We start from the raw sequence: 6,000 nt of genomic DNA, 5'->3' as shown, positions 1-6,000 counted from the left end.
CTTCTCCTTCAAAATACCAAAACCGTACAACTCGTGAAATTTCTGGTTTACTTTCATGAGACTTGCAGGATTGCTGACAACTTTAAGGTATCTATTTTGAAGTCAAACGTAAGCCCCTGGCTTCTACTTCCACAAACTTCCTTCTGCATGTCCCCTCCCCACCCCCAAGGATTTACAGCTAAATAATCTGCACTTGTAAGTACGGTGTGTACTGCAGTGCATTCCTTTGGAAGGTTATCTTGTCTTGATAGGAAGAATATCAGTTATTTGCTTTTAAGTTTGTTGGATATTTGACTACTTTGACATGAGGTCAAGAAAATATCCTAATCAGTTCTAAATATTCATTTCAGATTTCATGTTTCATCCCAGTTTGAGCACCTGCTGCTGAGACCTGGAAAGCCTACTTAAGGTTTGTGGAACAGTTAATTATTTCAATTTTACACAGGGTTTTATTCTGGGTAAAATGGTTCAAGTTGAGATTATTACATTGTTTTTTCCTTGTAATTACTGTTGAAAATCTTGATTTTTAAATGGTGGGTGTTAAAACAGAATTTCTTGGTTTGTTTTTCTCCCTGAGCTTCCTAGAACTGGCCTTTCTCTTGACATCCCATTTAGGGCCATTCAGTTCAGCCTGAGGGGTACAGAGGTGGGTAGACCTGTGCAGCAAGTAATTTATCCTGCATGGGAGGAATTGGTAGGTGAGAAAACAGTTTACAAAAACTACTTAGCTGGAAATTGTCTAACCAGAGCCATATGCTGATTTTGGAGCAAAATGTTAATGATAGTCTCATATTCTGCTTTTCTCTAGTATGTAAAAAATTGTCTTAAAATCTTCACTGTAGGAGGCACTTGGCCTAGTCTTAAGTAGTTTAGCTAAAAGCAAGAGAAGAGAAGTTGGGTAACCGCGGTATTCTTTGTATTACAGGAATCTATTTCTGGTCTCCTATTTTTCTGATTCCTTGTGGCCCTCCCTTTTCCCAGAGTGAATGGTTATATTTGTAAAGTTCAGTTTTATTCCACAGTATACTTGTTATTTCTGACTTCTGCTTTTATTGCTGCTAACATATAGGATGTTTGGAATATTCTTATATTTGAGCATGGCTAGAAAAACTTGTTGGATACTTTTTTTTTCCTTTTCTGGTTTGTGGGGTGTATTCTTTTTTCCTTTCTGCAGCCTTCCCTGTGGTTGGTGGTTTGGGAGCCTGTATTACATTATTTTTTTCTATCGCTTAGGCTTTGGCAGGTAACAAAATTAATTTCCTGCTACTTCAAGACCACTTCTCTGTCTAACTTCCTGATGTGGAGAGCCTTATTTAAAACTTTTATATCACCTGTTTATAGATTATGTTAACATTCTCCTAGCCTGGGCTGTTATGCACTTGAGAACACAGGAGATGTGGCTGCTATCATTTTATGTGGACTAGGCCCCTGATGGGATTTCAGACAGCTCTCTTAACAGTTCAACTTCAGAGCATTGCCTCTCCAGGATCTCTCCATACTTTCACCTTCAAGAAACAACAGAGTGTCACTTAGCATCTCCTGACTGTCTAAGTTTGCAGGGGTAGATAGATGTCTTTATTCTTCGGTAGGTTTTTTTGCTTCTTACTTGGAGTGGTCTGGGTGTTAGCCTTTTTTAAACAAGTTTTCAAGTTTATTTGCTAATTGCTTCTCCTTTCTGATTTCTCCCTTCCCTTTTTTGGTATGGGGTGATATTTGTTTGCATTATGCAGTTCGTTTTTTCCAAGGAATTCCATCTACTTTCACCACTGCAAGGAATAAGTTGAGTGGTTTAAAACCCAGTAGCTTTCAGTTTTGTCACCCAAACTGGAAAAACCCCAAAGTACTTCAGTTTGAATTAAAAGCACAAATACTGATACTTTTCCCAATTAAGACTAAAATTTGTTGCCTTATATATTGTTTTATTTCCGAATTGTGATTCAGATAGAAACTCTGACATTTTAAAAATATTTGCTGAACATGGAAAACTAATAGTGTGCGAAATCCAGAAAACAGGCTGTCCCCCCCCTTTCAGTTTATAATCTATAAAAACCTATAAATCAGACCTATGATTTCAGGGTTTTTTAATGCTTCCTTTCATTTTGTTTGACCTTTTAAAAAGAACAGCTACGACTGTTGTGATGTCATAGGCAAAAAAGCACACTTGTATGTTTTGTGAACTGAAGCCGTTTGTTCTTTGGAATACATGGTTTGTAAAAGGCTGAAGTGAGTCATATCCTGGTAAAACCATGACAACTAAGTATTTATTAGTTTGTTAGGTAAATATCTTGCAGTACCTTCCTAGATAAGACTATAGAAAACCAGCCCTGTGAATAACAAAACTGTGAAATATAATGGCAAATAAGAAGAAACAGCAAAAGATCTTAAATGTAAATTGCGAGTACTTCTGACTTGTCAGGTTTACATTTGAAGTATGTGTATTTTTTTATTGGAATGACAGTTCCAGTGGAAATAACAGAAAAATTGTCTGAATCTCTTGTTTACCCAGCTGCTTTATAAACTGTTATTGTAAGTCTTTTATTCATATTGCAAAAATGTAAGCTCTCATGTGTATTACGATAGTCTTTTTGTTATGTGATGTTATGTCATGTACCTTGTTCCACAGAACCACTACCTTGTTTGGTACCAAAAATATACTTGTGTATTCACTGCACTCTTCAAGCCCTTGTCTTACAGGCTGGATTTTTCCTGTAAAGTTTACCATGGTAGTGCTGGCTTTACCTGTTCATCTTAAAGTGGCATTAGTATCTGTATTGGATGGACTCACAGAATTTAGGATCAAAAGTTTCAAGTTTAGGACCCTGCACAGACATGCCGTTTTTTGTTGGAACATCTGAAACTTGCACTCAAAGCAGATCTCTTACTGATTTGAATAGCACCTGAAAGTACTTGGCAGTTCTGTGTTTAACCTCCCAGGTATCCAGGCATGTGTCCACAAAAGAGAAAAGCATGGTGATTGTGCAAAACTTGACTAAATGACTCTGCTAACATCATCCAGAAACCCTGAATACATGGATGATGACACTTAGTTGCTTCAGCTCATAAAGTATTGTCTTACTAATGCTGATTATTTACTCTGATTATTTATTAGTGAATGCAGAACATGTGTATCCATAGGGAGGGATCATGAGCAACAGTTCTGTTTAGCTTTATAATTCTGATTTACTCCTCAGGCCAGTCTTTATGCACTGAATTGGTGCAGGGGTAAAAGTACACGTAATTGTACGTGTGTTCATTGTGTGTGTGTTTTCCAAGATTTCAGCCATTGGCAGCAGGTGCTGCTAGCATTTCCACCTGAGAAGCAGCTTCCAAAAGATGATGTTCTGATTGTGTATCCCTACAGCAAGTGACATCAGATGCTTTCCAACTTCATGGTTTTATTTCAGCTGAAATTAAACTAGTATTTAATGAACAACCTTGTATCCAACATAGCACTCATTTAAAAACAGTGTGGTGGATTGATAAATTAATGTTCCTTTTAATCTCTTACAGTGAGAAACGCTTCCTGATGAAAGCATTAAAGATCTGTGATTTCTGTGTATTTTGGATGTTATGCTTGTAATCTTGTTTTAATACGTTCAGTGCTTTTTCCCTTGATACAAAATCTGTTTCAAAAGATTTCAGTTTGTACTTAAAACTGTAAAGAATAAGCACTCTGTTCTTAAGTGTCAAGATAATTAATTTTTATTGCTTCTTGCCAATAACACCTATGTGCTCATAGCTCCTCCTGGCTTCCAAAAGTGGAATTTTGTTGGGCTTGCTATCTGGTTTATGATTCTGGACTTTTGGGTCAGTGGAGAAAGATTTACTTTTCCAGCAAGGTTATAGTGAACTTCAACTTCTTCCGAGCAGGCTGGGTTCACAAGTGTGTGTGAGTTCACCAGCGGTTCAGTGCAGAACACATTCTTCTCTCTGGCTGGGTCCTTGCTGTGAAGGGCTCTGTGCTCTGTCTGTACTGGCAGGCATCACTAGTGTTTTAAAAGCAATGAACTTGAATGTAAGGATCACAAACCATGCCATGTGGTGTCTAATACCTTCCTGGACTCTGTCCTGGCCTTTGCTTGGCATAGCTGTTGTTCTTCAGCATGGCCCCAGGCAACTGTTGTCTTTTACATAGAAGTAAGTGGGCTGGGGGAAATAAATTTCAATGCTTGTGATACTCTTCTTAATTGTCTTATCCCCTCAGTGGAGTTTAATAAAACCACAGCCTGCCTGGATTATCTTGGAATATGTTACTGAGATAGACTAAAACCCTACTTCATTCTAAAACTTGGAGGTGCCAGAGGTCTTCTGTATACCCAAACAAATTTGTTTTGGTTGCTAGCCCTTCTGATAAATGCAAATAGGGAAATACAAAGCAGAAAACAAAGTTTGACTCTGTAAATAGTACTCCTTTGTAATACGACTTGGATGGATCTGTAGTAGTACATTCTGATGATGCCAGAAATAGCCATGTCATGCTGCTGCTCCTGCTTTCCAGGCTGCTTATATTTCAGATTTCTGAACGATTGACTGGGTTAGATATCCATGAAGTTTTTCCCCATACATCAGGACATTAGCCTGTATGTTTGCAGCATTGTTTCAGCTTGGAAATGTTGAGACCTTTTTACAGAATACTCTGCTCTTGTCTTGGGGCAATTAATTTTTTCTTTTGTCCTGGCCCTGCAGCTACATACCTGTTGAGATTTGTGCCAGCATGTTGACGTGTTCAAATCAGTAAGAGTAGTTCCTGTGTCTGAAGTCAAGCATGCCTGTACATGTGTTTCTAGCTGTTACAGTGGTAGGCTCTGATTTATCATTGTAATGAAGGTGAATGCAACTCATTTTATTGGTCTAAAAAGCAAAACCAATTCTGTTTCGCTACGGCTATTCTGTTCCATCCCACTAAAGTATTTATCACTTCCCTAAAAATAGACTTGGAGCTTTTGGGAATGCAGGGCTCTATTTGCAGTAGTTTGCTGTAGCTCTGTTTCTGTGAGAACCGTCACTTGCTCGCTGGTAACGTATAACTCTCCTGTGATCCTGTATTTTGGTTAATGGGTTACAATCTGTACTGCCTGTTATTTGCTTCAGGAAATGCACAAGTCTGTTTAACGCTGGGCTAGGAAAGTTTCTAAAAGCAGCAGGATATTCTGATTCATTCACAAAGCTCCTCACTGCTAGGTGGTGGACTTCTTAACTTTCCACTATGTCCAGATTTCAGATACTTGGTGAATCAACTCCACATCAGTCTTGCAGCTTGAAAAGGCTGTTACCTTCCCGCTCACAAAAAAGCAACTTGAAGAATTTTGAGAGCATCAAAAAGACCACAACTTGAACCAGACCATAATCTTTTCAAGGCTTGAAAAGTTCAATTTTTACCTGTAAGCTAAGTTTGGCTTGCCAGACTTCCTGTTAACCTTTGTGATAGTGGTTGTTACTGGTGTAGAATCTTGAGTTTTAGTTGTAGATAAGGTTGCAATGAATGTCCTTATAAAAGAAGGAAAATTAGTGGATACAGACATAATGACAAGTCATAAAATGCTGTGGAAAAACTACTGACCAGCATGATAAGCAGCAGGACCAACAAGTGACAACCCAGGGGTTGCCAAGGTTGGCTTGCGTGTGCTGTAGCAAAGGAAAGATCAGGGTTGTTTCCTGGCAGATGTTCATGGAGAACTTCCTCTGAAGAGAAGCAGTCTCGAGTACACTTCCTGAAACATGTTTTAATTAGCTGTGCCTGAGATGCAGGGAATTTCACTCCTCAGGAAATTCAGGACTTATAAATACTGTGTTGTGCTCAAAATGGGACCTGATACTCTAGCTTAACCCTTGTCACTAGTGTATAAAGTGAGAAGGTTACTTGTCTTCCTTATGTCTGGCACACCTTGTACACAAGTCTCACCATGATATTAGTATTTTATTTATTTATCCCCTTCTTTCAGTAGTCTGAATAGTTCTTGTTCATTTTTGATTCACTAAACCCTCCAGATTTTCTGTGAT

The 6,000-nt window shown here is 38.4% G+C and overlaps 1 protein-coding gene across 1 annotated transcript in view; it reads left to right on the top strand.

Moving 5' to 3' along the window:
- Positions 1-350: 350 nt before the first annotated feature.
- PTK2 (protein tyrosine kinase 2) overlaps positions 351-6,000 on the top strand; it is a 206,922-nt gene continuing 201,272 nt past the window's right edge. Inside the window, exon 1 of the mRNA XM_026842588.1 lies at positions 351-409. The gene's annotated coding sequence lies outside the window, so the exon portion shown is untranslated. The remainder of the gene's footprint in view (positions 410-6,000) is intronic.

This window comes from Athene cunicularia (assembly GCF_003259725.1).
Source record: "Athene cunicularia isolate RWA chromosome 2 unlocalized genomic scaffold, athCun1 chr2_part1, whole genome shotgun sequence".
NCBI lineage: Eukaryota > Metazoa > Chordata > Aves > Strigiformes > Strigidae > Athene > Athene cunicularia.
The sequence above is the reverse complement of the archived record's forward strand: the minus strand, read 5'-3'. Positions and strand labels throughout refer to the sequence as shown.